This window comes from Heloderma suspectum, chromosome 3, assembly GCF_057233095.1.
Source record: "Heloderma suspectum isolate Gila_16-S chromosome 3, 16-S_ref, whole genome shotgun sequence".
In the NCBI taxonomy this organism is placed as follows: domain Eukaryota; kingdom Metazoa; phylum Chordata; class Lepidosauria; order Squamata; family Helodermatidae; genus Heloderma; species Heloderma suspectum.
Genome location: NC_139460.1, coordinates 179844426 through 179868609, shown reverse-complemented (window position 1 = coordinate 179868609; position 24184 = coordinate 179844426). Strand labels below are relative to the sequence as shown.

General features: G+C 45.5%; 1 protein-coding gene across 3 annotated transcripts in view; it reads right to left on the bottom strand.

Annotated features, from left to right (window-relative positions):
- The window catches only part of WDFY4 (WDFY family member 4), a 415677-nt gene extending 397778 nt beyond the window's left edge, over positions 1-17899 (bottom strand). For all 3 annotated transcript variants that reach the window (XM_084845114.1, XM_084845112.1, XM_084845113.1), the window contains exon 1: positions 17777-17899. The gene's annotated coding sequence lies outside the window, so the exon portion shown is untranslated. The remainder of the gene's footprint in view (positions 1-17776) is intronic.
- Between the last annotated feature and the right edge of the window lie 6285 nt (positions 17900-24184).

Sequence of the window (24184 nt, the reverse complement as noted above, 5' to 3'; positions counted from 1 at the left end):
GCATTGACAATAAGGGTCCATTCAGATATAATGTCAGTGACTTGGAAAATGATGAAGCAAGGGTCCCTCCTACACTACTGTGGTAACATATAAACCCTACAGTTACATATGAGTACATCCTGACACATTCCAGCAGCATTTTCCTACTCCAAGGCCCAGAACTGACCTCAGGGTGTCTAAGCCCTTCTTGCAGGGGTTATGTGTTCCTACAGTAGTAGAATGGCATGAGAAGAATCTGGAATTGAGCAAAGGTGGTGGATCTGGGTGCTGATGCAACACAGCACAAACAATTTAGAGCAGAAATGGGACAGAAAAGGATCCCAAGCAGTTTTATATCACAAATGGAACAGAATTACACAATGCTTTCCCACTTGACATGACTTTTAGTTGCAGTGGCACAAACGTCTTATTACTATTGTAACTAGAGTTACCAACTTTCTATTATTCCATCAGCCCTACCATTATTTCTGTACCTAGCCTGGTAGCTGGATTTATGTTCCAAGAAGCTGGTTAAAATTAAAAAGTAAAAATATTGGGTAGGGCTGTGGAAGAATTCATGCTATGTGCCTGCATAGAATTATAGAATGATGATGCTTTGGTAGGCTGTCAGCAACATGCAGCCTTTTTCTACTCTACCCAGTTCAGACATGGGACAAGAAAAATCATCATACTGTAGGAAAAATGTAAATCCAGAATCTAACTGACAGCCATCTACATTCCAAATTATCTCCTCCTTTATAAAACTCCCCCTTTTTCTCCATGTTTATCAAATCTTCCTAGAATACACCTCTAATGTCACGGGTCATCTAACCCCATCTTTGTTGTCTTTTTCAAAAATAGAAGTTTGGCTTCTGTCTTTTGACATCGGCTGTGTTTGTTTGTATTGTGGGAGGAAGGTATATTTTGCCAGGGCTGGAATGTCACTGACCAGATCCATCAATCCCATGTCCTTGGAACCAAGGCCCAAGCATGCTTTGCTCTGCCTGATATGCTGAACCCTGCTTGATTATCGATAGGTCTCAGGCTCTGCCTTGAAGTTTCATGGGCTAAGAGCCAAACATTATATTATACGTGTAGTTAGGGATGTCAGAGAATTCTGCCACGGACTGAAATGGAATCGAATTCCCTTCAGTCCGTGCCATGGAATCCTCTACAGAACGGCACCATGAGATCCTGCGGAGCCAGCAGTCACGCGGCTTTTTTTTCATCGTCTGCAAAGAGTCGCAAAATTTTCGTAAATAAAAATGCAGTGTAGTATATTCCAATAATAAATATATAAGTTAAAAAAAAATGAATTGTGCTCACTGCCTTGTTTGTGGGTGTTCTTTTTAAATTGAAATCCTCTGTCTCCGTTTACTTTCAGCCAAAACACTTCCTCTTCCTAGGGGCTTCCCAAAAGAAGGCTGCCTTAGGTGTGCCTGAGCGATAAACTATTTGTTTAAAGCAACCCTGTTTTAAAGAAAGAAAAAAACTTTTTAAATGACCATGCCGCTCCAGGACCAAAATGGTGTACTAGACAAGGCTGGCCCTGTCTTTAGGCAAAATGAGGTGGCTGCCTCAGGTGGCAGATGTGGGGAGTGGTGGCAGGTTGTAACAGGACAGAGCTGGATGTGTACCATGCAGCCTGTGCTGCACCCCCTAAACTACACGGTTGCCCTCAGGTGAAGTAGCAGCCAGAGTTGAAGTAAGATTCAATTGCCAGTCTGGTTGGCTTTTGTGCATGGAATATGGGAGGCAGCATCTTGTCCCTTGCTTCAGGCAGCATAGCATCTTGGGCCAGCCCTGGTACTAGATCTCATGGATTTTCTTTGATTAAAATCTTAAACCCTATTAATACAATCCCCTCCCTCACATCTACATTCAATGTATGGAGGGGTAAATGAAACCATGGTGTTAGCCCCACTCCAATAATGGTTATTAGGGATGGTGGTTTGGGGCAGTGCTAATGGGTGTGGTCTCACTTCTCCTTCTAAACACTGATGTGTGTTGGGGCGGGGGGTTGTATGAACAGAGCACAACACTTCATTTTTTCCAAATCATTGATGAAATTCACAGGTCATCCTCTTACCTTGTCTCTGTAGATTAGGCCATGCAAATTTCAAACACTTTGCAAAGCCAACATCCTTCCACTTCAATAGCTATTCTTGCATATCAAGACACAAAAAGAAAGAAGGAAACTTAAACACACACCCAGCATGACTTCATGTTTGAAAAATCCCTTGGTACAAGCAGGTTAGACTGGAGTTTACTCAAATATAGTTTTGCTTCTCCTTTTGCCCATTGTATACTGTTATCAAATGCACTTTGCTCATTTAGGGCCATTAAACCTGTTTGATAGGTTTCATTTCCTTCTTCCCAGACACTGACATGATGGAACTGAGTCATTTCAGATTTGCGTTGTGCAACCTCTTTGGATCCAATTAAGAAAGAAAACTCAGTGCCTGCCTGTTGCCCACGCCATCACAAGTCATGTGTTGCAGGGGTATTGAACAACTATTTTTGCCATCTTAGAAGGTTTTAGGGAGCTTTTGGAGTTCAGGCTATTCCTTAGGGTTGTTCAGGATTTTTTGAGTGTATAATATTATGCACAAGAATAATATGCAAATAGCTTGCACCCAGCTACCCACTGCCCACTGTGTCTGCCCCCTCTATTTCAGGGCCCAGCAGCACATCTTTTGGGCCCAGACGTCAAACTCCACAGTTCTTCATGTCCCACTAATTGTACTTCCCCCCTACACCTTCTCTCTCCTCCCACCTTTCAGGATTATAGTACATTGTGTGACTTATAGTTCTCCAAGCCATTCTCTGCATGTCATACTCGAGGAGCAATTGGGTGACAGGAAAACTACAAGACCTGTGGCACTTTGCGTGCACAGTGGTGACTTCTCCCTCCCTCTGTGTGCGGGTGGCGGTGGCTGGGCTTGAATGTGTCACAGGGGTGACACGTCAGCTAGTCGCCAGTGCATAAGAATGCAAGAGGGGTTGGGGGTTGGGTTGCTGCATTGTGACACTTGGGGGACCTCCCGGCCCACTCCCCTGTGGCTCCTGCTGTGGTTCCATTTGCCAGCTGGCAGCAGTGGGCTGGGAAGAGGAGGGGCAGGAGCAGTGAGAGCCTCTGCCACTGCATGCGCACTGCTTGGCAACCTCCTGAAGTTGGTGCTCAGGGCAAACCCCCCCCCCAAAAAAAAAAACAGTGTGGTAGCTTCCACACTAATAATTTAGTCTGGAATGGACACCCTTTAGTCATTCAGTTTTTATGGAGCATAAAGACAATGGGATGGATCCAGGCATAGTCAAGGTTAGAACAGACCCATTGAAATCAATGAGACTTCAGTTAGTCATGACTACTTCAATGGATCTATGGAGAGTGGCTAAGAGCCTCATGAGGACTGTGGGCTGTCCACCCCTGCTTTAATGGGTAGCTTCCTCCTTGCCCCTTTGTTTTAATTACTTCCTCTTCATGCACCATACCATTCCTGAATTGCCCTAAATTAATCAGTTCCTGTTTCCTACAAGGGGAGTTAATTAGTGGGCTTCCTCTCTAGCAGAGCAATTGCTCATTTATATAAAAAAGGGTGTATTATTATTATAAGCACAATTTTGCATGACATCATTAAAAATATGAGCAATTGTTCTGTCTGAAAATAGGGGGTGCGGGTGCTTCTGCCAGGAAAAGAAGACACTGACTAAATAAAGGCAATGTATGAATGCCTTGACCACAGAGTCTGAACCGAGAGCAAATAGGAATAGGCAAGTTGCAGGGAAGAAGATGTATCTTTGCTGAGTAAACATATTGTAAGATTTTGCCTATCAGGATGACTGGATTTTTATGGGAGAAAAAGCACTATATTAAGTGCCATGTAGAACCACCATCTGAATTCCATTTCCAGAAAGAGCACAGGTGATTTTTTTTTTTTTTAATGGAATAGACTACCCTTAAAACTCTGCTCCAGATGGTCTACAGGCTATACAAGGAAGCAAGCTCCCAGAGAGCGAGAGTGATAAGAGTGAGCGAACAGGGAGAGGAAACAGGAGTTAGCCAGGGGAGTTGCAGTGGAAGAGGAGACAAAGGCAAAGCGTGGGTCTGTGTTTTTAACCTCCAGTGAACAGAGGACAAAGCACAGCCTATTCCAGCACAATCAGAAAGCTAGAAATATAAAGGGAATAGAGACTATGGAAGGAAAAGACTCTCCAGTGCTGGTGACCTGGAACATCTGTGCCATGTTTGTTTTCTTGCCTGAGATCAACGTGGCCTACATGTGCAACAAGTGCAAGTTGATCATGCTGTTGGAAGAAAAAGTAAGAGGACTGGAGTGGCGAGTGTCAACCCTCCACAGAATAAGAGAACACGAAGAATTCTTGGACAGAACAGTGGAACTACAGCAGCAAAGTGAAGAAGCTAGAAGAGCAACAGCAAGCTGAGGCAGAAGAGGAAAATGCTGAGGCGAGGAAAAATGAAGTAGAGGATACTCCTTGGAAAAGGGTGACAGTTAGGAGCAGAAGAACTAGAAGCCACTCTACACCAGTGGAAGCAGTGGAACTATGGAACCATTTCCAGGTACTTGAGGATGAGACTGGAGGACAGCCTGCAGAGGAAGAATTACAGGGGAACCTGCATGAGAGCGAGCAGGAGGCTGAAGGTCAGTCAAGCAGAGGCGATGAAACCAAAGCCTACAACAACAAGACAAGAAGAGGAGTAGTTGGAGATTCCTTGCTGAGTGGGACTGAAATCCAGGTATGTCATGAACACCCATGGACTCGCCATGTATGCTGTCTCCCAGGAGGACGGATTAGAGATGTGACTGAAGGGTTGCCCACACTCATAAAGCCCACTGACAGGCATCCCTTTCTTCTCATCCATGTGGCAACAAATGATACCGCCAAGCAGAGTTACAAAGAAATCACATCAGACTCTGAAGCTTTGGGAAGGAAACTCAAGAACTTTGGGACCCAGCTAGTTTTCTCATCCATCCTTCCAGTAGTTAGAAGAGGGATAGCAAGAGAAAGAAAAATAGTCTGGGTGAATGACTGGCTACGAAGGCGGTGCTGGCATGAGAGATTTGGATTCTGGGACCACAGGCTATACTTCCTGGAAGATGGACTGCTGGCAAGGGATAGGTTGCACCTCACAATGGCTGGGAAGAATATGTTTGGCCACAGCATGAAGAACTTCATCAGGAGGGCTTTAAACTGAATCCTATAGGGGAGGGAGATGTAAAGTTGGGGGTAACAATGGATGAAGGCTCATGCACCACAACAGAGAGAACAGCTCTAATAGCACCCAATAATAGTCTTCACAAACATGTAGGAAGAAAGCCAGACTATAAAGCACATGGTCTTCGATGTCTATACACTAATGCCCAGAGTATGGGAAACAAACAGAATGAACTTGAAATCTTAATACAGGAGGGAAACTATGACATGATAGGTGTAACTGAAACTTGGTGGAATGACTCCCATGACTGGAATACAGCAGTTATGGGAACTCTGGGGGAAAGTCACCATGTTATACTTGAGTTCTTGGTTCTAAAGGAAGCAAAAGCCAAGTGTAGCCAAACACCTACCCTGGATTTTAGGAAAGCCAATTTTAATAAACTCAGAACAATGATAAGTAAGGTCCCATGGCAAGCGACTCTAGGGAGGAAAGGACTCCAAGATGGGTGGGAGTTTTTAACAAAGAAAATTCAAAAGGCACAATTACAAACCATTCCAACAAGAAAAAAAGGTGGAAGACAACAGAAGAAGCCAATGTGGCTTCACAAAAAGCTTAGAGATGACCTGAAAACAAAAAAGGACACATATAACAAGTGAAAGGAAGGCCAAGCTACAAAAGAAGAGTAGGCAGGTAGCACAGAATTGCAGGGATGGCGTCAGGAAGGCTAAAGCTGAGAACAAGCTGAGGTTAGCGAGGGCAACAAAAAGGCTTTCTTCAGATACGTGCATAGTAGAAGACAGAGGAAAGAAATGGTGGTTCAGCTATGAAATCAGGATGGCAAAATGATAACACATAGCAAAGAAAAGACAGAAGTGCTCAGTTCCTACTTGGGCTCAGTCTGCTCCCAAAAGAGGGTCTATCACACCCCCTGGTAAAGGTGAAGCACAGGCTGAAGGGGCAGGATTGGAGCTTGAGATTGATAGGCATATGGTCAAGGAACACCTCATTACTTTGAATGAGTTCAAATCTCCAGGGCCAGATGAACTAAACCCTAGAGTAATAAAGGAACCAGCAGAAGAACACTCAGAGCCACTGTTTATTATCCTTGAGAAACCATGGAGGAAGCGCCAGATGACTGGAGGAGGGCTAATGTTGTCCCTATCTTCAAAAAGGGCAAAAAGGAGGAACCTGGGAACTACAGACCAGTCAGTCTGACATCAATCCCTGGAAAATTCTGGAGCAGATTATAAAGTGATCCATCTGTAAGCACTTTGAAAGCAATGCAGTGAATACTTGAAGCCAACATGCTGTCAGGGTTCCCTTTAACTCCCTCCTTCCTCAAGCACTCACAACACACAAAAAGAGAGGCTTCAGTCTCACACCTTTAATTCATTATTCACAGGTTCATTACAGATGCAAATCTTGAAAGACTCTCTGGCTACAAAGGAATGCCTCCAGGTGATTCAAATGGGAATAAACGAAAGTTGCCCACAGTTTGAAAGGGCGGCTGTCTGACTAGGCTAACTTAGAGAGGGAGGTTCCACCCCTCGCCTGCTGCTCCCCTGCGTAGCCTCTCACACATTGCTGACCAATTCTAACGTCTAAGCTCTGCCCCTGACGTTTCTCTCTTAGCTCCGCATCTCCGCCTGGCATCCCTTAGGTCACAGGCCTCAAGCTCCTCCTCCTCCTGCTCACTGTTTCTCACAGAGGGGGGTGAGGATGAGGTTTCATGCCCAGCCATCTGGGAGCTGTTAACCTGAGAAGCACGCCTATCCATATCTGACCTGGTCTGTGAACACTCCCCCCCCCCCCGTTCTGGCTGCTCCTCTTCTGAATCTGAGCTGCTATCTCCCTGCGCTCAGAATCAGTCCTGACATCTGGAGTTGTCAAGAACAAATCCTGCCAGACTAATCTGATCTCTTTTTTTTGATCAGGTAACCTCCCTTATGGACTGTGGGAACGCTGTGGACATAATATACCTCAACTTCAGCAAAGCTTTCAACAAAGTGCCCCATGATATCCTGATGAGCAAACTAGCTCAAAGTGGGCTAGATGAAACAACGATCCGGTGGATCCACAGTTGGCTACAGAATCAGACTGAAAGAGTGCTTATCAATGGGATCTTCTCAAACTGGGGAGAGGTAACGAATGGGGTACCGCAGGGCTCAGTCCTGGGCCCAGTGCTCACCAACATTTGTATTAATAACTTGGAGGAGGAGGTGCAGGGAATGCTGACCAAATTTGCAGATGACACAAAATTGGGTGGGAAAGCTAATACCCTGGAAGACAGAAACAGAATTCAAAGTGATCTTGATAGGCTGGAGCGCTGGGCAGAAAACAACAAAATGAAATCTAATAGGGATAAATGCCAAGTTCTGTACCTAGGAAAAAGAAACCAAATGCATAGTTACAAGATGGATGATACTTGGCTCAACAATACTACAAGCGAGAAGGATCTTGGAATTGTTGTAGATCACAAGCTGAATAGGAGCCAACAATGTGACGTGGCTGCCAAAAAGGCAAATGCTATTTTGGGCTGCATTAATAGAAGTATAGCTTCCAAATCACATGAAGTAGTAGTTCCCCTCTACTCAGCACTGATAAGGCCTCGCCTGGAGTACTGTGTCCAGTTCTGGCCACCACACTTTAAGAAGGATGCGGACCAACTGGAGAGGGTTCAGAGGAGGGCAATGAAGATGATCAGGGGACTGGAAAAGTAGTTTTGTGAAGTTTCTGGTAATTCTTTCAAAGAATTAGCCTTTCAAAGAACTATAGCTCCAAGAGTTCATTGGCTGGGAGGTATAGCAGTTAAAATAGGTGCAAAACTGGTTTAAATCTGTAGTGCAGAATTTACAGTAATCCCTAAAAGAGGAGAAAGAGGTGGTTTTCTCCCATATTTAGCTCCCAGCCAAACTGACCTCTCCCTTTTCCTCAGACAATGCAGAATGTTTGCAGATATCAGATGTTGCTGCTATCCCACTGCTTTACCACCATATCCACTACCAAAATCCTGAGCCCATTACAATATAATTTTTAAACCTTGAAAAAAATTTGATTCCAACATTCTCCTTTGTGCCAAATATTCTCTAGTTATCCTCTCAATATATAAATATTTGGTATCTATATTTTATACCCCGTGATATTTTATTTCCATATCTGATAGTTGATGTGCAGTGGTATTTCACTTTTGACAATATTGATAAGCAATGTATATCACCATGGTTTTCAAGCTTGCTGCCTTCAAGATACAACACTTTCTTTCTCTGTGTACACATCTGTACTACAAATTTTCCCTTTGTTTGCCAAGGTACCTTTCATGTCTGCCAGGGGACCTCTGTGCATTGCAAAGGATTTGGGGCACATGCTGGGCTGCACACTACCTGAGGTAGGACACATTTGGAAGTCACTAACCATCACAAGCATTCCACTGCAGCTGTGCGTTGCAACAACAACAGCAACAACAACAACAACAAGATTAGTAATGGAGGGCAAACTGCCTCTTAAGTGATGATCTAATAATCTTCTAAATAACCAAGGGTTCAGTGGAAAACTATCTGAAAACCACAGGTGTATCATATTTAATGGTATTTGGTGACTGGAAGCTTATATAGAAATCAGTATTTTAAAATTTTCATGTCCTTTTAAAAACTATTTGATAGATAACATAGGTGAGTATCCAAAAAGGTGCTTAGGCTCACACAAATAGCTTGCCGTAGCCCAGTGGAACTTCTGACTTCTTTTCTTTGAAGAAAAGTTCCACCCTGATGACATATCACTACTTTTGAGACTGAGAAAAATTTACCATGGGGATGGGGGAGATGCTGTTTGAGAAAAATGTGTCTAAAGCATCCCTGGGCTCACAGTCAACCCTTCTAAAAGCAGAGGGGACCTCACCTTACAGATTTCTTGGACATGGATTCATCTTCCCAACCACTCTTAGACTCAAGGAACTAGTTCCACAGTTCATTGGATCCTGTCCAATATTTGACAACTTATGCAATTTCTTATTTAAAACTTCTAAATATCAAAACAATCAAGAGGCAATCAACATTCTTCCTTCCAATTTTTAATAGTGACTCTGGAAAACTGAAGTATTTGCAAATATTTATTTCTGCTGTAAAGATAAAAAGGAACATGGTGGTCAGAGTCTACTACTGGCCACCCAACCATGGAGAAGACAAGGATGAAACTTTTGAAAAGCAAATTGCCAATGTTTCAAGGAAGCAAGGTGTAGTAGTGATGGGGGACTGCAATTTCCCTGATATTTGCTGGGAGACAATTTTTTCTGCAAAAAATGGCCCCTCCAAGAATTTCCTGACTTGTGTTGCTGATAACTTCTTCCTACAGAAAGTAGAGGAAGGAACTAGAGGATCGGCTATCCTTGATTTGATTCTAACCAGAGATGACTTAGTGGATAAAGTAGCAGTTACAGGAACTCTGGGGAAAAGTGACCATGTTATACTTGAGTTCTTAGTTCTAAAGGAAGCAAAAGCCAAGTGTAGCCAAACACCTACCCTGGATTTTAGGAAAGCCAATTTTAATAAATTCAGAACAATGATAAGTAAGGTCCCATGGCAAGTGGCTCTAACGAGAAAAGGAGTCCAAGATGGATGGGAGCTTTTAAAAAAGGAAATTCTCACGGCACAATTACAAACCATTCCAACAAGAAAAAAAGGTGGAAGACAACAGAAGAAGCCAATGTGGTTTCACAAAAAGCTTAGAGATGACCCGAAAACAAAAAAGGACAGATATAAGAAGTGGAAGGAAGGCCAAGCAACAAAAGAAGAGTACAGGCATGTGGCACAGAATTGCAGGGATGATGTCAGGAAGGCTAAAGCTGTGAATGAGCTGAGGTTAGCAAGGGATGCTAAAAGCAACAAAAAAGCTTTCTTCAGCTATGTGCACAGTAAAAGACAGAAGAAAGAAATGGTGGTTCAGCTATTAAATCAGGATGGCAACATGATAACAGATGACAAGGAAAAGGCAGAAGTGCTCAATTCCTACTTTGGCTCAGTCTTCTCCTGAAAGAGGGTCTACGAGCCCCAAGGCAAAGGCAAAGTACAGGATGAAGGGGCAGGACTGCAGCTTGAGATCTAGGCATATGGTCAAGGAACACCTCATTACTTTGAATGAGTTCAAATCTCCAGGGCCAAATGAACTGCATCCTAGAGTAATAAAGGAAGAACTCCTGGAGCCACTGTCTATTTTGTTTGAGAAATCATGGAGAATGGGTGAAGTGCCAGATGACTGGAGGAGGGCTAATGTTGTCCCTATCTTCAAAAAGGAGGAACGTGGGAACTACAGACCTGTCAGTCTGACATCAATCGCTGGGAAAATTCTGGAGCAGATAATAAAGCGATCCATCTGTAAGCACCTTGAAAACAATGCAGTGATTACTCGAAGCCAACATGGATTTGTCAAAAACAAATCCTGCCAGGCAAATCTGATCTCATTTTTTGACCAGGTAACCTCCCTTATGGACTGTGGAAATGCTGTGAACATAATATACCTCGACTTCAGCAAAGCTTTCAACAAAGTGCCCCATGATATCCTGATGAGCAAACTAGCTCAAAGTGGGCTAGATGAAACAACGATCAGGTGGATCCACAGTTGGCTACAGAATCGGACTCAAAGAGTGCTTCTCAATGGGATCTTCTCAAACTGGGGAGAGGAAACAAGTGGGGTACCGCAGGGCTCAGTCTTGGGCCCAGTGCTCTTCAACATTTGTATTAATGACTTGGAGGAGGAGGTGCAGGGAATGCTTATCAAATCTACAGATGACACAAAATTGGGCGGGATGGCTAATACCCTGAAGGACAGAAACAGAATTCAAAGTGATCTTGATAGGCTGGAGCGCTGGGCAGAAAACAACAGAATAACATTTAATAGGGATAAATGCCAAGTTCTGCACCTAGGAAAAAGAAACTAAATGCACAGTTACAAGATGGATGATACTTGGTTCAACAGTACTACAAGCGGGAAGGATCTTGGAATTGTTGTAGATCACAAGCTGAATATGAGCCAACAATGTGATGTGGTTGCAAAAAAGGCAAATGCTCTTTTGGGCTGCATTAATAGAAGTATAGCTTCCAAATCCCGGGAAGTACTAGTTCCCCTCTACTCAGCACTGGTTAAGCCTCATCTGGAGTACTGTGTCCAGTTCTGGGCACCACACTTTAAGAAGGATGCAGACAAACTGGAGAAGGTTCAGAGGAGGGAAACGAAGATGATCAGGGGACTGGAAACAAAGCCCTATGAGGAGAGACTGAAAGAACTGGGCCTGTTTAGCCTTGAGAAGAGAAGACTGAGGGGAGATATGATAGCGCTGTTCGAGTACTTGAAAGGCTGTCACAGAGAGGAAGGCCAGGATCTCTTCTCGATCATCCCAGAGTGCAGGACTGGGCTCAAGTTACAGGAATCATGGGCTCAAGTTACAAGAAGCCAGATTCAGGCTGAACATCAGGAAAAACTTCCTGACTGTTAGTGCAATACGACAGTGGAACCAATTACCTAGGGAGGTGGTGGGCTCTCCCACACTGGAGGAATTCAAGATGAAGCTGGACAGCCATCTGTCAGGGATGCTCTGACTTGGATTCCTGCATTGAGCAGGGGGTTGGGCTCAATGGTCTTTTAGGTCCCAACCCTACTATTCTATGATTCTATGATTCTTTTAATTAGTGCTTGAATATTTCTGACAGCAACAGTGAAGCCTCAGCCAGCCATTAGCTGAGTTATTGTGATAATATTCATTATTCTGGTTTGTCAGAGTGAATGTGTCATAAAACATAAAGGCTCATGTTCATACACTAGCAGGAATAGGGATCAGAAATAGCAGATAAGGTGTATGCCTTTGTCTCAGTTGTTGCATTTCAGATTGCAAGCGGTAGAAGCGCGATAGAATGCTTCTGCATAGAAACCCCCCCCCCCACACACACACACACACTGCATCTCCCTACGCTCTAGTTTTCTATATGCAAATAATTTTTATTTAGAGGAGGGGGTTTTTAGCCATGTGAATCCACATCTTAGCCTGTGGCATCACTGCATGCTGGGCAACTGGAGCATTGCTGGCGGAGACCTAGCAACCAGCAACAGCAAAGGGCAGCAGCTTGGAGAACAGAGGAGGAATTGCAGGCATTCACCTGCTGTTGGTTAGCTGTTGCATTGAGGGCTGGGCCCCCCTACTTTATATTGTTATTTTAACATGTGCCTGGGAAATTCATTGGATAATCTAGGGGGGAAGGGGGTGCCCCTCTTCATGTGGTCATGGATAGGGGGAGGCACGGCATTGGGGAATTAACAGGCCAGTTGAGAAGAAGAGGGGCTAGATTTCTTATGCTTATCCCCTCTTCTGGTTCTTCCTCAAACCAGATGATTCCTGGCTGCCTTACCAGCTTGCCCTCAGGTCTGGTGCTGTTGCTGCTGCTGAATACCAGGTCAGCCCAACCCAAAATCTCCCTCATCCATGACTTAATTGTGGATGAGAGAGCTGCCTGGTATGCATTACTGAGACCTGGGTGGGGAAACTGGGAGGGGCTATACCAGCGGGGCCCTCCTGGGTACTCGTTGCAGCACCAACACCAATTTGAAGGGCCGGGGGGGGGGATTGTTGTGGTCTGTAGGAATTCCATCTCCCTCTCTGGACTTTTGGTCCATATGGGTGCCGATCTTGAGTGCTGTATCTTGTGTTGGGTACTCAGGACAGATTAGGAATTCTTCTGGTGTACTGCCCACCCCGCTACCCATCAGTATCCCTGCCTGAGCTGATGAAGGTAGTCTCGGATTTGGTGTTGAGGACCCCTAGAATGATGGTTCTGGGGGATCTCAACTTTCATGCTGAGGGTGCTGGTTTCAGGGTGGCTCAGCATATCATGGCTGCCATGGCAACCATGGGGCTGTCTCAACATGTCATCGGCCCAACACATGTGAGGAGGACCCCTTTCCCCTCTACAAGGGTGGGAGACCTGTTAAAATTAGGGATGCTGGAAAAATCTGCTGCAGACTCCAGTGAGGCTGGTTTCCCAAGAATCTGGCCTGTGGAATCTGCAGCAGACCGGCTTCCCTTACCTGCGTGTCCTCAGGATTTCACGCAGGGCATATCTCCGGCTTTTTAAAAGAAGACATAGGCTAATGGCGGCTGCCATTGGCCTATCACGGGAAAATTACGGCCGTAATAGGTGTACTTTATGTCATTTGCGGCTGTAAAGCACTTAATTCTACCTAAATTGCGGCTGTAAACGACCGCAATTTAAATTAAAATAAGTGCGTTATGGCTGCAAATGGAATAAAATCACTGCAATAATGACTGCAATTTTCCTACAATAGGCTAATGGCACCTGCCATTAGCCTATCTTGCCTCTTACAAAGCTGGAGAGCCGCCATGCAAAATCCGGCAGACACACCAGGGCTCTGGGGATATCCGCGGGCTCCCAAGCCACAGGGCCCCAGATCTGGGTGGATCTGGGTCCACCCAGATTTCCCTGTAGCAGACCGCCCCCCCCCCCCGGACCAGTCTTCAGGGGTTCTCCCATCCCTAATTAAAATGTTCTGCCCATGGAGGTTAATGGATTCCAATTGATTCCAGAGGGCTCTGGGGGATTTTCCTGCTGATATGGTTGGTGCTCCTGTCAAAGTCAGGTCACTTTGTGGAATGCAGAGATTACTCAGGCAGTTGACATGATTGCACCCAAGCGCCCTCTCCCTCTGAGCAGAGTCCGCCCAGCTTCTTTGGTATACACCTGAGCTGGGGGCAATGAAGCAAGAGGGAAGATGGCTAGAATGCAGCTGGAGGATAACTTGTGCCAAGTCTGACCAAACACAAGTTAGAGCTCATCCTCAAGCTTACTCTGAAGCGGGGATGGTGGCAAAGAAGGAGTTCTTTCCCACCATCATTGCATCTTCTCGGTGTCATCCAGCAAAGCTTTTCCAAGTGGTTCATGGCCTGCTACAATCTGGGCCAGAGAGAGAAATGGTGGAATCCTCGGTAGTACACTGTGATAAGTTTGCACAGCACTTTGAACATAAAGTCATTCAAATCTGTCATAAATTGGACACTACAATTAAAGCAGAGATGCCCAGAGTACTGTCCAGTCCAGTTTTATTGGATGAGTTTCTGTTGTTGAGGCCTGAGGATGTGGACAAGGTGCTTGGCCAAATCTGGTCAACCACCTGTGTTCTTGATCCTTGGCCTTCATAGCTTATTACATCTAATAGGGAGGGGAAGTCTGGCTGGGTCCAGGAGGTTGTCAACTCCTCCTTGAGAGAGGGAGTGGTGCTGGCCACTTTAAAGGAGGCAGTGATGAAGTGGTTCTGCTCCTACTTGGATGACCAATTCCAGAAGGTGGTCTGGGGGATTATTGCTCTGTGCCTTGACAGTTATGCCATGGGGTTCCACATGACTCTATTTTATCCCATATGCTGTTCAACATCTGCATGAAACCACTGGGATAAGTTATCCAGAGATGTGGACTGAGGTGTCACCAATATGCAGGTGACGCCAAGCCCTAACTATCTCTTTCATCAAACCCAGGTGAGGCAGTGGCTGTTCTGACTCAGTGCCTGGGCACGATAATGGACTGGATGAGGGCCAATAAACTGAGACTCAATCCAGACAAAATGAAGGTACTGTTAGTGGGTGGTTCGTCTGACTGGCTAAGTGATGTTCAACCTGTTCTAGAGGGGTTGCATTCTCCCTAAAGGATCAGATCATAGTTTTGGGGTGCTCTTGAATCCAGAACTGTCACTTGAGGCACAGGTGAACTCAGTGGCATGGAGCACTTTTTATCAGCTTAGGCTGGTATACCAACTACGCCCTTATCTGGACAGAGATAGCCTAGCTAGTTATCCATGCTCTGGTAACTTCTCGTCTGGATTACTGCAGTGTGTTATATGTGGGGCTGCCTTTGAAAATGGTCCAGAAACTTCAGTTGGTCTAAATAGCATAGCAAGATTGTTAACAGGGACTGGCCAACGTGATTGTACTGTGCCAGAACTTTTCCATCTGCACTGGCGGCCAGTTCATGTCTGGGCCTGATTCAAAGTGCTGGTATTATCATTCTAAACCCTAAGCATCTTGAGGCCAGGTTACTTGAAGGATCATCTCCTCCCATATATAACTGCCTGGACCCTAAGATTGTTCTCTGGGAGAACCCACCAAAGGAAGCGAGGTGGGTGTAGGGATGTACGAAAGGTACTTACCTTTCCGCGGATTATGCTGATGCAGGGGGGGAGGCGTTCCGTCCCTCCCCCCGGCCGGCCGACTCCACTCCGCAGGGATTCTACGGAGCCGCCGGCCGGCTCCGCCAGCAGCCGGACATCCGGCTGCTGGCTACCAGGGACGCAAATGGCGGCAGCCGTAGCTGCCGCCGTTTGCGTCCCTGCAGTCAGCAGTGATAGGCTATGTAAACATTTACGTAGCCTATCACGGCTGATTTAAAACAAAAACAAAAATGTGTGTACGCAAATGGCGGCGGCCATGGCCGCCGCCATTTGCGTTCCTTATTTTGGCACGTCTTAGTCTACGTAAACATTTACGTAGACTAAGACGGCAAAAATAAGGGGAACGTAAATAGCGTAGCATCTACGCTATTTGCGTTCCCCTTATTTTCGCTGTCTTAGTCTACGTAAATGTTTACGTAGACTAAGACGTGCCAAAATAAGGAACGCAAATGGCGGCGGCCATGGCCGCTGCCATTTGCGTACGCACGTTTTTTTGTGTGTTTTTTAAGTCAGCCGTGATAGGCTATGTAAACATTTACGTAGCCTATCACAGTGGTTTTTTTTAACTTAGCCGTGATAGGCTACGTAAATCTTTACGTAGCCTATCACATTTTTTTTTTATTTTTTTTAACTGGAAATGGCGGCGGCGGTGGCCAGTCAGAAGACTGGCTGCCGCCGCCGCCGCCAGGAAGATCCGCCCCAGGTAAGTCTCGTCCTGGGGGGGAGGCCGGGGGGGGGCAGACCATTCCGCCACCGATTTCGGGGGGCCGAATGCGCTGGCATTCGGCCTCCCTGAGATCCATGGCGGAATTCTCTGACATCCCTAGGTGGGTGGCCACTAAGAAGAGGACTTTTTCTGTTGTGGCACGCTTGCAGAATGAGCTTCCCAGAGATGCTCGCCTGGGCGCCCACATGGTGCTCTTTTTGGTGCTGGATGAAGACCTTTTTATTTTCCCAGGCATTTTAGTCTTTTGGTCTCTGTTGTTTTAAATCTGTTACTGTGTTTTAAATTTGTGTATAGCTGCTAGGTTTTATTTTGGTTTTAAACTTTTATTTTATGCTGCAGTTTTAAACTTTTATATTATATCTTATGTTGTAGTTTATAGTTTTAATTGTTGTGAATCACCCAGAGAGCTTTGGCTATTGGGCGGTACAGAAATGTAATTAAATAAACAAATAAATATAAAATACTACAGTCCAAATAGAATTTTAACACATCCTCCACAGTTGAACTAGGCCATAGTCATATGAATTTCAATGGCTAAATGGTATTGCCTCCATTTCATTCATATCATCTGGACAGAAAGGGGGTGAATGGTAGACATGTAACTACTTGATAATTCATCAGGATAATGGTGCCCATTGGATTTTGCATAACTTCTGAACCAGGAAATATACTGTACAAGTTACAAATTCCTTCAGGACCGTTTCTCCCATCAAAGTTTGCAACTCCTTGATGGAAGGAACAGGTGCTGTCCATATGTTCCAATTTCCATCAAGATAATTGACCTTGGCAAATTATGCATTCTTGTAATTTGAATATTTTTAAATTGCATTTTTTCATCTTAAATTTTCACCACCTTTTCCCTCAGCAGAGTGGAACTGGGTAAGACCATGATCTAAGCAAAGTGTGTCAAAGGGGTGCATTTTCTGGTGCTACACCATCATAAGCCTCCATTATTTCTATTTTATGGGTCAGAAAACAAGACTGGGAGGAGAGAGTGGAATTAGGCCATGTTCTTCACCCACCCCATATGAATTCTAGGGAAAGCTGAGGTTTGAATCATCTTGGTACAGGACTATATGGGCTCTTTCATGATGGATCAGTTTGCCTCCACTCTGAAGCAGACCTTTCAGAAAATGGTTAGTTCAGTCCCAAGAAATTAAGAATTATCTCTCGGTTGATTTTTGCCCTACCCAGCTCAGGAACTTCTCTGCGCTTGCTTGCACATTTCAGCTTTTCACTTTCACCTTTTTTTAAAAAAGGGAAGAAAATTCTTGCAACTAAATAGTCAAAATGGAAATGTGGGTCAAATTCATCTGTGCTGTCTTATATAGGCGAAGGAAAAATCTCAGTGCTACCTCTTCAGCCAGAGTGTACAGGAGAAAACAATCAAGACAGGATGGACAGGGTTAATACCCAGAATTCATGAGCACATGGGAAGCACACAGGAAACAGAAAACTCACAGGTGAACCTTACACCCTCCAAGGTCCTTCTGCTGTCTCCTTTTTCAGCTTCTGTTATTGGCAATGCATGCATGCAGCCACCCTCTTGCCACACCATGACAGCCTGAACTTTCACTGACAGACATTCAGTTTGAAAGCAATTCTGTGGGACAGTACCTTTGCAAAGGTAGCGGCCTGTAATGATCCCAAACTGGAAAAAGAGCGGGCTGACATACCTGTGCTGGCTTTTTCTGACGCTGACAGCAACTCTAGGCAAAGACAGCAGCAGCATATTCTGGGCTGGCAGGCATCTTAAAGTGCCCAACAGCTTTGACTCTATTCTATAACTTTCCACTGTGATTCACTTGACTAAGCAGTTATGCTTATTTCCTGGAAAAAGCAGAAGTACAGAAACACAAAACAAACCATAAGCTCTGTTGGGGCCAAAAAGCATAACAGGAGAGATTGCAGGAGCGAGCCACGTGGGAGCTAGTGCAACCGCTAAGAGATGCAGCGATAAACTGGGAAGTCCCTGGTTTGAATCTTACCTCTGCTATGAACTGACTTCAAACTCACCTCTCTCTCTGATCCTCAGCCTCCCCCAACTCCTATGGCAGGAGCGGAGGATTCTTTTGGATGGGAGGCCAGAAGCCTCCCCCACTGAAATCTGGGGTGGGGCGATGCCCTGACAGCATCCAGTCCATGGCTTTGCTGTGTGTAGGTTTTCTCTGGCCAGGGAAAACCCGTGTGCAGCAAAGTTTCCCTGAGGTGAGGGGTGGAAAAGCCCTCTTCCACCCAGCACCTCAGCCAGGGCAGCTTCATCTGTCCCGTGCCTTCTCCCACTAGGGAGAACACAAGGCGGGCGAATAACAACCCTCCCAATTCGCACAGTGAGCAGCACACCAAGGAGGATCCCAGAATCCCTGAGGCTGAAGCCAACGCTGGGCAGGGCCAAAGCCAAAAGTGGGTGGGTCACCCCTTTTCTGTCCTTCTGCCTGTCCCCATTTCTCTTCCACTGTCTTTCTGACACCCCCTTCTATCTTCCCAAGCTGCTGAGGAAGGACAGATCACTCTTGCTAGAGGTCTGAACTGACTGCAGGCGGAGGGCTTCTGAAATTAGGCCAGGGGTCACAGGTTGTCCAGCCCCACCTTAGACCCTGTCTCTGAAGAAAATAACAGAGAGAGAGAGAGAGACAGACAGACAGACAGACAGACCATGGGCTGAGCTACACCAGGTGTTTACTCCGGTTCTGCTTCACCCCCAGGTCAATCATGTCAGATGATCCATGCATCCCTCCCTGTAACTAATATGGCATTTCTTGCCCTAAATTCAATTTTTTAAAAAACTCTATTTGGGGCAGGTTTTCAGTCACAGTGCTTTCAGTGCGGTTTGGGAATCCACGTGACCTCAGCCAGCTTCAGTGCAAGCTGGTGGAAGTGGCACTGATTTACAGAAGGGAAAAGTTGCATGGGGCAGGGGCTTATGTCTACCCAGAAGTAACTCATTGCCTTGGGGATGGGAGCCAGCCCAGCTGCTTTAAATGGATGCTGTTTCGACCCTGTGCTCATTTGCTGCCTGTCCCTTTAAGTATTCACTGAGCATGAGTGGGGAGGGGAGCACAACAAGGCTATTATGTAGGGAAGAGCTAAAGTATGCAGGGCCTTACCGACTTTAAAAGCAGGGGGGGGGGGCTCCTCACTTCCCTCCACCTGCCCATTCGATCACGTTCAGTTCTACTTGTTTGCCCCATGCAAACAGATTTTTAAAATGTACACACTGCGTTACTGGTGCCGTTTGCCCCAGGAGGAGCTAACCTGATTTCATGAACATCTGTAAACAGAACTGCCTCAACAAAACCCATTTCCATGTAAATTGGCTCAAGGAGATTTGGGGAAAGAGACAAGGAAGGGAACTACCTAAAAAAGCTACCCAAAAGGCTTTAAAAGGTGACCAAAAGGATGGCACCTGATTGAAGACCTTTGGCAACAGCTTCCCACCAATGCCGTAAATTCCCTGCTCAGCCACCACCATTGGATTCAAAAAACAGCAACTGACATGGAGGTCACAACCTCTGCAAGGCCTGGAGGATGGAAGTAAGGAACTCACAAGTCACGCAGCGTCACTGAAATGAACCTGGCCGCGCACTTTACCAGGGGGTAAGGTTTTCTCTCTGAGTATACAAGGCAAACAGACCTCTGTAGGCCAGGGGCGCAGAACCTGAGGCCTGGCAGCCAAATCTGGCCCTCTGGGGTTCCGCCAAAAGGCCACGCCCCATCTGTGGCCTCGCCCCCTTCCCCCAACCACTGATCATGGGGTGGTTTCAGAGCTTTTGAGCAGTTTTTTCCCTGCTTGCAAAAGGCTGAAATGCCTCTCCTAAGGCTTGGCTACTGGCTAACTAAATACGGTGGCTTTTTTTTTTTTTTTTTGCATTTTTGGCCCCAACCCTCTTGCCTTTGGCTCCACTCCCTTTGTCTTCAGTCTGTCCACCACTGGAATGTGACCCCCAAGAGCTTCTCCAAAATGGAATTTGGGCCTTGGGCTGAAGTGGGTCTGCACTCCTGCTCTAGGCAAAGAAAGCATCGAGGTGCTTCAAGAAGAGAAGTGGAGTACTCTGGAAATGTGGGATGAGAGTGGCAGGGAGGGGGTGTCACAAGGAATGATCTTAGAGACCAAGCAAACTGCGGGTTAATCCTAGAGCTGAGCTGAGCTAAAACCTATGCCCTGGCTGGGGGCTCAATCAAAGAGAAAGAACAACTGGTACCCAAACTCAAGAACACTTAGGGCATCTCTACACCAGCCTAAAATTCTGCATTTAAAATGGGGCTTTCTGCTTCCATTTTAAATGCAGGATCACAACTGATTCCCTTTACACCTGCTTCCTTTCCCCCTCGCCTTCCTCCTCCTTCTCCCTGTATCTGAGTCTTCCATTATCTTTCATTGATCTCACTCCTCTTCTTGCTGCTATTCCTCTTTTCACAGAGGGAACTCAAACGGAACACAACAGGATAATTTGATAGTTCATTATCTGCAATCTATTTAAAAATGGAACAAAGGCCACTTAGTGCAGGAGACGTCCTAGAGGGTCACGGCATCATGTAAAGAGCCCACAAACTTCCGTGAAGGAGCAATCTCAAACTCAGGATAAAAGCTCTGTGTGAAGAAAGCCTCAGAGACTTCAGACCAAAAAGTATACAGGTCTCAATGGCTCTGAGGCAGTACTCAGGATGGGTCAGAACAAGGGAAACAATGGTGTGATTCTGGGGAATGAAAGGAAACTTCAGGGAGGGTCCTTTCTATGTGACTGAATTAAAACTAACCGACTGAGCAGTGCAAAAGCCATTTATGGGGATACAAAAGAAAACATGTCCTGAGGGATGCCCAGGTAGTACCTTAACCTGCATGGTGGATGCAAATGCTTCAAGACTGACTCTGGACTGGCCAAGTTACGGGTACCCTTGTGGGTTAGCCAGCTGGGTGGTGACTTGGTGGTCAGATAGGCATTTGCATGTTTCCTCAGTTCCCTGGGAACAACTCCCTTCAATCTACTCAGTGAAGGAAGCGGATATGCAATTACTTTGGCTCCTCTGCCACCATCTGGGAGCTCTTCTCGTTCCTGGCTGCTTTCCATGCCTGTGGCCTTGCAACTGAGCTGAGTTAGCATAGCTAAGCATGTATGAGTAGCATGTACGACATACATGCGTATGCATATATGGTTAAAAAAAGGAAGAAAAAACATGACTTTTTCCTTTTTTAAGGAAACCCGGCCCCCATGGTGGGGGGAATTTTGGCATGCTGGATGTGGGCGGGAGGAGGAAGGGCAAATAAATGGTGGCAAGCCAGCAAGTGCCTGATCATCTGTCAGCAGCAGCTTAGCGAGCAATTAACCAGCCCACCATGGCTTGTTTTCAACGTGGCTTATCGTGAGGCATGAACTAGCCCACTGTCTAAAGTGATCTATCAACAGCAAACTTGCACAGACTCACTGTGGACTCAAAAAAGTGAATCTTTATGATCTTAACAGTGTAATTAATGAAATAAACAAAAATGTCAGTTGACGTCTTTACATCTTTTTTTTCAGTGTCATGGGGGGGGATCATTAAAAATTTAAGCTGAAACCCTGTCTGTATGGACTGTTGGTATAACCCACTACAGTATTTGCTCTGATCTCTTGACTATTCATTAGTGTGGCCATAATGTTGTTCAGCTTTCAGAGGGGAAAATCCCTGTAGTTGTAAACCGCTTTCACACCCAGTCTTATCTTAGCACATAATGGTTCAATGCACACACAATCCTACCCCACCTGCTATCTCCATATACACCCATATTTGCATGTTTCCACAGGAACAAACTAAGAACATAAGGTGAGCTCTGCTGGATCAGACCAAAGGCCTCTCTTATCCACTATCCTGTTCCCACAGTGGCCAACCAGATGCCTCTTGGAATTCTCCAGCAGGGCGCCTGCTCGTGTTCCCTAGCAACTGGTCTTTAGAGGCCTGGTGTCTCTGAACCTGGAGGTAATGTATGGCCATCATAACTAGTAGTAGGGGTGTGCTTCAGATTTGGCTGAATCCCAAATCCAGAACTGGATTGAGCTGATTCAGGAGATGTCCAAATCAAAGCAGACATTTCCAAAATGGGCCAGATCCAAATCTGAGCACTCCTGAAGATTTGTTAGCAATTTAAATTTGGAGGGACACATAGAGTTTGTCTCCAAAAACTGATACATTTCTTCTCAAGTTCTCAATATAAGCCCTATAAGGAAAACACCAGAATGGGAAGAGGGAGAGGAGAGGGTGCAATTTTAGTTCTTTCTCCCAAAAGCAGGAACATCAGAAGAGTGTTGGTGGAGTCTATGGGGCCTGGAAGGATGTAGTATTGGGTGCTTGCTTGGAAAATGCTGGATGTTCAAGTCGTTCTGCCTCAGCCACTGTATGTTCAACATTCATCACCCACCCCTGTTCCATTGCACTTTCTGCAACTTTGGTGCCAACTGAGCAGAAAACAAAACAAAAATCTTAAACTGTTTTTCAGCTCCCTAGCTCCTGCATCTATCCTTCTGAAATTTTGCAGGTTTCTTCCCTGGGGAAACCTCTATTGCCAAACACCATGTGCAAGTGGAAAAGGGGGAAACAATCACTCCACCCCACCCCCCAAATTGAACCTTCCCCTTCTACAGAAAATGCTGCATCCTTAAATGTTGGATTTCTTAACTAGGGCCATCCCTATGCTGTAGGTCATTGTCATGATAATTCACCACAAAAAAATGTAGGTGGATAAATGCATCTTTTAAAAAAACAACCAAATTATAAAGGCTGCTCTTGCACAAAACAACCAGCACCTATTCATCTGAAACTTGGTGGGCTTGATCCACTCAGACAGGCAACTATTCCTGCATATTTCATCCAATTCCTCCAAGAAATATAAAAGTTACTGGCAGTCCCCTTAAAAAAATCAAAATCAAAATTTAAAGACACATCTATTTGTCTGCATCAATTTGCCTGACATTTGGCAAGCATAATCCCTTCATAAGGGGCTACTATGCCTCCAAATTTCATCGAGTTCTGACAAACAGAAGTTATAGCCATTTATTGATTTCCAATGATAGTCAATGGGAGGCATGAATATTTGGATTTCTGAACTGAGATTCAGACGCAAGTCAGTGGGCAGCTTCTGAATCAGCCTGAGCCAAATCAGGCTGTTTTACAAATTGCCAAATGGGGGTCCAAACCAAATCCTGTGGTCTGTTCACATCCCTAACAAGTAGGCATTCATAAATTGTGTGTTTGTGTGTGTAGATAGAGTTCTCTCAGCTCTATGCTCTTTTTTTGCTGATCACTCCAGGATGCTGAAAAAGTAGTTACTGAGTTCCATCTGTGTCTGATTTGCTTCAAAAGTAAAAGCTTTATGTGCTCTTACTGCCAGATTCTGTGAGAAAAAGTAAAAATAAGAATGGGGCAGGGAATGAAAGAGTCAGTCTGCAAACAGGTGCGAGCAATGAAGTAGCCAAGTTAAGCATAGGTGTTCAGTTCAGTAAGCGTGAAGTGATGCATATTCAGGCAAAAAATCCCAACTTCACATATACACTGAAAGGATCTGAACTTGCTGTGCCTAATCAGGGGGCCTAATCAGGGCTAATCTACGCGGCACCACTTTCGACCTTCACTCCCTCGTTAACTGTGCAGCACTGAAGCTGCAAATTAGCTTCTGCTGCAGTACACGTGCGATTTACTGTGGACCTCTCCAATGGGAAAATCTGCTCTGTCCTGACAACACAGCCACTTAAGCGAAGTAAAGTGCGGCAGTTGCGCTGCTCTTTTTTTAACCATTGGGGGTGCGACACTTGGGGGTTTAGTGGCTGTTTTGTATTTTAGGGGCTCTTTCGTGTCTGTCCATTCTTCATTAGGTAAAATGTGGGTGGTCTGCTCTTTCGTTACCATGCCGACTGTTTGGCAGTTCTCCATCCCGAGGCTCTTGCGTTAGTTCGCATACGTCAAGGCATGTGCCCATGAGAGATATGTGCCTACCCATCATTCCAAGATGGTGGGTGAAGCAAAATAGGTCCTGGACCTTCTGACCCTCTGAGACCCCCTGGCCCTTCGTCACTGACTCCAAAGCAGCCATTGCAAAGATATGAAGCTGCGAA